Source organism: Triticum dicoccoides, chromosome 7B (genome assembly GCF_002162155.2).
Source record: "Triticum dicoccoides isolate Atlit2015 ecotype Zavitan chromosome 7B, WEW_v2.0, whole genome shotgun sequence".
Lineage (NCBI taxonomy): Eukaryota > Viridiplantae > Streptophyta > Magnoliopsida > Poales > Poaceae > Triticum > Triticum dicoccoides.
The window spans coordinates 577512681-577521411 of NC_041393.1; positions in this window are offsets into that span (position 1 = coordinate 577512681).

The window sequence follows — 8731 nt, forward strand, 5'->3', positions numbered from 1 at the left end:
TTGGGCAGTGAGGTCATGATTTCTTGTCATGTGGCATTTTTTCGTGTTATATGTTATAATCCGGTGCTTCAAATCAAAATGACGACAACTGTGCCCCCGGGCCACGTGCATGAAGACTTCTCGACAGTCATTGACGAGGTCAAGCCGGCTCCGGTAGACAAAAGAAAACTAGTACTCCACTATATAGGCAGGAGCCTCCGCGCTTGCTTGCTAGTGTTGCTCTCTTCACACTGTCTCATCCTCTCCAGATCTAAACACGACAGCGGTGGTCTCTCTCTCTCTCTCTCTGCTCACCGCTAGTCACAGATCCAGCCGGATCCTCTCCGCCGGGAAAGGTGAGAAGGTGCAACGTTCACGCGGTCGTCCTCGGCGACGGCTCTTACCCACTGCTCGCGCGTCCCGATCAGCCTGCCTTGCCGTTCTCTGCCAAGCACCACCGGCGAGAGTGGGCATCCAACCCCTTCTTCCTCGCTGCCGTAGTGTGGGCAGATCCGGCCTCCCGTCGCCCACCTAGCGACATCCCGGCGACCATCAGGTATAACTTCCTTCGAAACCAGCCTTGCTCTACTTCCCGAGCTCCTGATGTCGCTGCATTTGTATCTTTTACTATTTCTCAGGCCCCCTCGTAGATAGGATCGATCAGCTTTTCGAAAACCACCTAATTTTTTACGTTTAAGAGGTAAAACTAGTTCATGCACTCGAATCTAGTACTACTTGGTTCAAACAAGGAAGAAATGGGGTGGCGGGTGGGGGAGGATTTTTTACCTGAATCTAGGACTTGGTCGAAAGAGGAAATAATGGGGGCGAAAAGTAGCAGAGACTGGCTATCCAACTGGTCTCTAGGTCTAATAGGAAAAAAAGGGAAACCCAGTACAAACTCAATATAAACCCGATCTATTGGTTGAAAAAACAAAGAAAGAGGGGACTGGGGGACAAGTCAACAGAGTAAGTCCAGCACTAGATTTGCTAGCCTCACACGGTATAAGGTGGCTATACCTAAGAAAAATGGGACCAACCCAGATATCATGTTCTGTTGTTTGTTGCCTCGAGCCACTCTTATGTAATGCCACTGGTAAAATGTAGCAGTCGCACTGTTAAAAGTAAGGACACATTAAGCCAATGTATTTTCAATGTAATGTCTCTAGTAATATGAATCAATGGCACTTTTTTACATGTCCTGCTAAATTTCCCATTAAGATAAGTTGGTTCTTTTCGTTAGAAATGCAACTGTCCTGGTCCGCCTACTCTCCCATGCCCAAAGTAATGTCGTATTTAATGGTTGTCATAGTTAATCCTAATGCCCACACTAATATCTAGCGATGCCACTACTTTAGAAATTGCTACTGTCCTTGTAGGATTGCCATTCAGATAAGGAACATGCTTATTTTCATTTGATGCATGTTTCATCACTCGTTAGTCACCCTCCTTTCCACCTTTTTTGTGCAAACAGAGATATACATTTCACGCTTGATCTTACTTGAACTGCACAAGTGATATCCAAATTATAGTTAAACATTCCAGGAGCTTCACAACCAACCTTGATGTTGGTCAATTTTATTGCAACTAATGAAGAAGAAGCTCTGTGGGTTTCATTTTCTGATGGAAATGGAACCGGGGCTGGAGCTCTTACCTTAAAAAAATGAAGAAGAAGCTGCTAGCTCACGGGACATTGCTTTATTTTAGGTGGACTGCACCAAAAGGTCCCATGAATTGAATCATCCATGTTGGTGACTGAAAGAGCCAGCTTCAGCATCCCAGTCTAAGCACCCCCGGCCTCCATCCTTGTGACGCACGGTACACCTCGTTTGCCACCTGCTCGACCCTAGTGTCACTGCTAAAATGAAGTAATAATACAGTTAAAAACAGCGAGTGTCCTCACTATCATTTCATTTCCAATGTAGATAAAGAAAGTTCTTCTCTTTGTTAATGTATGTTTCATCAACTAGTCCCATTGTTAATGTTTAAGCGTTTCTGCAAACTTGGGTGCTTAATTTTAGTTGATCTGTACAAAAATAGAGATTTGAATGTCTCAAGGCGCCTCCTTGTACTACCGATGTACAATGATGTTCATCACTGGCAGAAGGTGTATTTGGGAGACTTGGGACGATTTCCAGTATGAGGCGTACCGTATAAGGCGTCGCAGGGCCCATCTCGCCCTCGCAGCATGGCATACTATGATACTATCACGATATTTTCTTCTATTTATTTTGTGTGTTTCATCAACTAGTGCCACTATAATGTAATCACACTCTTTCATTATCTGTGCAAACAAGGTTATTCAGCTGCATTTTGGTGGAACTGCACAAATGTACGTATGGAACTGGCATATATGCAGAGTACGAGGTGTGCCAAGTAAAAATTACCGACACTAGCCATGTTGCATGCACACATTGGCATCCACCACCACCAGTGGGATGTGTGGCGCTCTTTGTGGATGGATCTTTCTCGGCAGCAAATCCTCTAACCAAATATTAGTAGCTTATATTGGAAGTTTTCTAGGGAGTACTCTTTTCTGAAAGAAGCACCAATCTATTTTTCTTTATTTGTACATTGTGTCACAACTTTGACCCAAAGGTCCAGAGCTATTTTAGGGTGATTGGCGTAGTACTCGGTGACTGATTGTAAGCATGATTTTCATTAGTTGTCACACTGATTGTAAGCATGAGCAGGTGGAAGATTAGGTTAGTGCTATGCTTAGCTTGAACCCTACCGCGACCGTTGAAACGAGGCGAGCATCGAGGGAACCGTGGAGAATGGCGGGGAAGCAATGTCGCGCCATCCGGCCTCCTCTTGCAGTGGGAGGACGAATACTCCTATGCTCCGGCTGGCTCTGCACCCTCACGAACGGCACACCATACTCGATCGATTCGTTATCCTCTATGTGCTCGACCATCGACCTATACGCCCACCACCTCCGCCGGACTGTCACCTTAGGCGAATCTGTCTGCTCCATCGCCCAGAGGAGATACTCGATGAACTCGGAGGACTGCGGCATGACTGTCGTCGAGGAGTACATGTACATCGCCGCCCTCATCGCCGCCGTCTCGCTCTTTCGCATAAATTGCCACATCGCCCGCACCGTCCTCGAAATCTCCCACTCATTGTCAACCGAAGTAAGGATCTCCTTCAACCTGGCTAACTTTGCCTGGTCGCCGTCGGCGATCTGCCTGATTCGCTGCTGCATCCTCTCCATAGATGTCCTTCTGAGTGGTCTGGTGCTAGCTTTGGAAGATGGGAGGAGAGACGATGGTCTTGCAATAGAGAAGAGGGACAGGCCAGACGGTGGTTTTGGAATGGAGATGATGGAGAGGGGAGGAGGTGGTTTTGCAATGGAGAAGATCAGAAGAGGGAGAGGCGAGACGGTGGTTTTGGAATGGAGATGATGGAGAGGAGAGGAGGTGGTTTTGCAATGGAGAAGAGGGAGAGGAGCGTGCGGCAGCAATTTAGGATTGGACGAGAGGGCCGGCGCGCTGTGACTGGATCAAAATCAAAATCAATTTACCCTTCAATTAAGAAAGCGACCCCACATTAACTAGTCTCCCTTTTATTCTGGGTCATAATTGACCATGATTTTCGCACATAAAATATATGTTATACATTGCAAAAATAATATAATTTGAAAGTACATTCAGATACGAACCAAACGATACAATTTTTGGTGACATGCATTCACATTTTGCTTGTCAAATACAGTACGTGGTCAAACTTTGACCCAAAATATGCAAAACAAGAAAAAAATACTTCCAAGACCAGCGCCGCTCTTCCGCTCTTCTCCTCTTAAACCACCGCCGCTCCTCTCCTATTCCAATCTAAATCGAGCACCGATCCTCTCTCTTCCATTTCAAAACCACCGCCCCTCCTCTCCTGTTCCAGTCCAAAACCAGAGTCGCTCCTCTCCCGTTCTAATCCAAAACCAGCGTTGCTGCTCTCCTCTTCCATTCAAAAACCACCGCCGGCGAGTGAAGGTGCAGTGGAGAAGTAGATCGATGGAGGAGTACAACCGATACATGAGGTTCGCAGACGGCGACCCTGTGAAGCTAGCTAGGATGTTGGAGATACAGTCTTTGTTTGACAACAAGTACCAACTGGCGGCGATCGCAACATCCATGGGCAAATATCTGCAACAGAGCGAAAAGGCAGCGATACTCCCGGAGGGAGTCGCGTGGGAGTACATAGAGCTACTCCTCTGGGCCATGGAGCAAACAGATTCACCGAATCCGATCGTGAGGGAGCGGTGGTGGGAGTATCGTTCCCAGATGGAGCATCCACCAGGGATTGAAGGATCGAGCATCTACAAGGTGTCGTTTGTGAGGGTGTCCTGCCAGAGTGTTCCGGTGGAGTCTTCGTCGACCGAACCCAGCTGCAAGAGGAGAAAAGCAGTTGGCCCAACGACGCTTCCCCGCCATCCTCTCCCTTGCCGTTCAGATCGTCTCACGCAGCAGTTGTCTGCCGCCGAGGAATAGGATGGGACTGCCCCCCCATCCCAATAGTCGGGCAGGTTGTGAATTGTCAGGAGGAGCTTAGGGTTGTCAGTATTTGCAGGTTGTGAATTGTGTTTTGTGTTATGTATTTTGAGAGTAATTTTAGATATGAATGTCTTTTGAATTTCAGATTTGCAGTATTGAGCATATGAAGTATTTTATGAATTCTAGAGATCTATTTTTAGCACTTAAAAAAATGTAGTTTCATATGAGTATAAAAGTGCAGACAATGTGATTCTCAGAGAAGAAACTGCAAGTTTCAGTTTCAGATAAGAAACTGCAACTTTCAGAGGCAGAGCATTTATATTAACACAGCCTTTTCAAACTGGGTTAATATCATGTTGGAAGTTTTATTCATGGTCGAAAATGGAACTACCAGCCAGTTAACCTCATGTTGAAAAGCATTCATGCATAGCACATCTTCATATGATGCACAGTCAAAATGAACACACAATGTCGAGTGTGCGAAACACAGAGAAAACGAGGGACAAAGTTTTGGCAAGTGTTGCACCTGGTGTGCGTAGATGACAATCGGGACCCACATGTCAATAAAGGTAGAGGCAAAAAATTTGGAGATATTTTCCCTGCACAAGTAGAATCGAACCCGGCCGGAACAGCTGTCGGGTAGTATCACTTGGCCACTAGGCTAGTTCAGTAGTTTCGTTAGTAATGAGGCACTTCCTCAGGTGGTCGGATCCCCTCCTGCGCCTTTGTGCGCTCACCGCGATGCCGCTGTCTGCCATTGTGAACATGCTGAACAAACGAGAGGAATCTGGAGAGGAATGTACGTAGAGAGGCGGACAGTCGGGACCCACCAGGTTTATGGTCGTATGCAAGCAAGTACCTCATCGAAAAAATACTTCCTCCTAATGCTACACTGACATTAGGGCCCACGGGTTTGTCAACGTAGTTACATTTTTTTAGGTGCTTCAATGTAGTTACTATAGGAGATAAAATCACAATGAAGCCCGGGGGCGAGTATCAGCTGGGTTTTGGGCTGCCCCGTCTAGGCTTTCATTTTTAACATGTGCAGCCCACGACCTCGGATGGGAGGTCCATAAGCCTGTTTGTATTTCTTGAAGGCCGTCATGTATCGACCGGCCTATGGACCTCCCATCCGAGGTTTTATTTTTTCTGAAACATCGGCAGCCCAATTTATGTATTTCTTTGAAGAAAACACAGAGGTCTGTTCTATTTTTCTATATAAGAATAGGAACGCCAGTTCCAACTTATGTTTCCCTTCTAACTATATTATATATATTTAAATTATTTTATATATTATATATTATTTTTATTGTCATCATATATTTAACACATACTTACATATGTAAGAAAACAATATCCCACATCTTATTAACTTATAAAAATAATTTCTTAACAATAAAATCCTGGATTGTTTTGGCACGAAAATCCTAGTGATTGTGCACAAAAGCTTGGTAAGATTTAAGGACGAATGTAATAATATTACTTATTATTTAAATATATTTATAACAAAATGCTCAGCCCCTTTTTATTTTTTGATAATATTGCTGGCCCAACCCAACATTATAATTAGAATCAGCCCAGCAAAATCGTGTATTTCGAGAAAGTGCAAATGGCCTGTAATTTTTTGGGAAATAAAATAAATGGGCCGCATGGACGCTACATTATTTGTTCACCCAGCCCAGCTAATGGACTGTAATTCAAAAAAAAAGATCAAACTGACTCTAAATTCTACCACGCAAAAAAAGAGTGTAAATTCTAAAAAAAATGGATTGAATACGTGCCACATTTTTGGAGGCTGAAATGTGGGCCAATTGGTCCAAGCCAATGCAAGTCGGTGTCAATTTAGTCAACAAATGATTCTGACATGTTAGCCGTTGGATTTACATCCAACGACTGGCATCCATCTTCAATCTCTCGTCTTCTTCCTCCAGCGCCGCCGGGACCACCTCCCGCCTCCTGCTGCTAGCAGCTCTGGTTAGCATGCTTTGCTATGAAGCGCTACTCCACCGTTGGCCAGGCCATCCCTCCACCCCTCCACACCTCCTGTTCTTCTCCACCGATTGCCGAACCACACCGCACTAGAACCAGTTAACCCTCGTACACCTCTCCCTCTGCGACTCTACTCCCGTGTCTTCCCATCTCCGGTTCATTGCTGTCCGGGGCCTCGCCGTCGTCCACCACCTTGGATGCGTTCGGCGCGGCGTGCTCAACGTGGTCAACAAAGGACACCATCGGAAGTAGACTGTGCGTGGAGAGGCTGATAGCTAGGTCCATGGCCGCACACAAGGAAATGCCTCCTTATTACGCGCAAAATAATGATTCCTCCACCTAACATCTAGGACCCATCGGAAGGGCCTCTGTATTTTGCGAAAAAACGTGCCACCCGCTGACAGGTCGGACCCACCAGCTATCTTCGCACGCAAGGAAGTACCTCCTTATTACGCACAAAAAAATGAATACTCCCCCTGTCAGCTGGAACCCAGCATAGTGGGAGGCTGATTTATGGGCCTACCAAGTTGACGGGGACGGAGGGCTTTGTCAACTTAGTCAATATGAACGATTCTAGCTCTTGTTACCATACGATGTTCATCCAACGGCCGTAGTGCTTCTTCAACCTCTGGTCTTCTTGCTCCAGCCGCCCAAACCAGCGCTAGTCGTGTCGCGTGCTCCTGCCTCCCGTGGTCGGCTGTGATGCCGCGGAGGCCTCACCGCCCCCTACTACTCCCATGCTGGCCAGCCCATACCTCTACTCACCCACAGCCGATGTTATTCTGTGGCGACGGCAGCCTCACACCGCAGCCGAACCAGTGAACCCTCGTACTCCTCTCCGCGCGGGCTTCCACTACCGTGTATTCCCCGGCTCCACATCGTCCCCTTCCTAGGCCTCGCTGTCATCCACCGCCCTGGTGCTCTCCGCGCGGCATGGTTAACATGGTCAAGGAACGACTTCCATCGGAGTACTTTACGTGGAGAGGCTGACAGTTGGGTCCATGGCGGCCGCAAGGAAGTGTCTTCTTGTTACGCGCAAAATAATTATTCCTCCACCTGACAGCGGGGAACCACCGGATGGGCGACCGTATTTCACAAAAAAATGATTTGCCCCTTGACTGCTGGGACCCACCAGCTACATCTTCGCACGCAAGGAAGTGCATCCGGGCAAAAAAAATGATTCGCCCCCCTGACTGCTGGGACCCATCATCTACATCTTCGCACACAAGGAAGTGCCTGACAGTTGGGACCCACCTGGTCGAAGCGTATGTAGAGTTGTCATTCTGGTCGCAAACGTGTACATAAATACTGGTGGATGTAGAGGCGCGCACCTATCGTAGTAGAGGCGCGCACGTAGCATGTACTTGTACGTATAGCGGCCAATGTGCAAGAAAAAAAATACAGCCACGTAAGTACATATGGGCGGGGTCTCGAACGCCTACTCACGCATACGTACGGCCAGGGCTCATGTACATGGCTAGGACGGAATGGAGAAACTGCGTCATTGTCGTGTTCATGGGGAGGCAACGGAATGTGTCGTGTTCATGGGGAGGCAACGAAATGCGTCGTGTTCATCGGGAGGCAATGGAACGCGTGGGAGCCAACCGGCTTGGACGGAACAGGCGATGGAAATGAGGCCTGGCGTACCACAGAATGGAGGAAACGGCCTTGTGTTCGACCGGCCACGTTCGAAACGGGATCCTGTTCATCGGGAGGGGTCTGGCGTACTGCAAAACGGAGGAAACGGACCTCCTATGGTCGAAACGGGGGTCCTGTTGATCGGGGGGGTGTGGCGTACCGCAAAACAGACGAAACGTACTTGTGTTGGAGCGCTATGGTCGAAACGGAGGTCCTGTTCATCGGTAGGGGTATGACGTACCACAAAACGGGACTCCACGGGATACTGTTCATCTCCACCGTCGACCTCCTCCAGCCTCCACGGGCTATTGTTCATCCACCGTCGACCTCCTCCAGCCTCCACCTGCGACTGTTCATCCACGGACTCATGTTCATCCAGCGTCCACTGCGCGCTACTCCATCGGCTACTGCTCAACCACCCCTCTCCACGGGCTCCTGTTCAACCAAACCTCCACGGGCTACTATTCATCCACCCCTCCACCGTCTACTTTTCATCCAGCCCTCCACGGGGTCGTCCTATTCATCCAGCCCTCCACGGGGTCCTATTCATCCAGCCCCAACTTGCTCGATCGATCGGGGTCCTATTCATCTAGAGGCAACGTCACGGGTCCTGTTCATCCACCCCCACCGCTCACTGT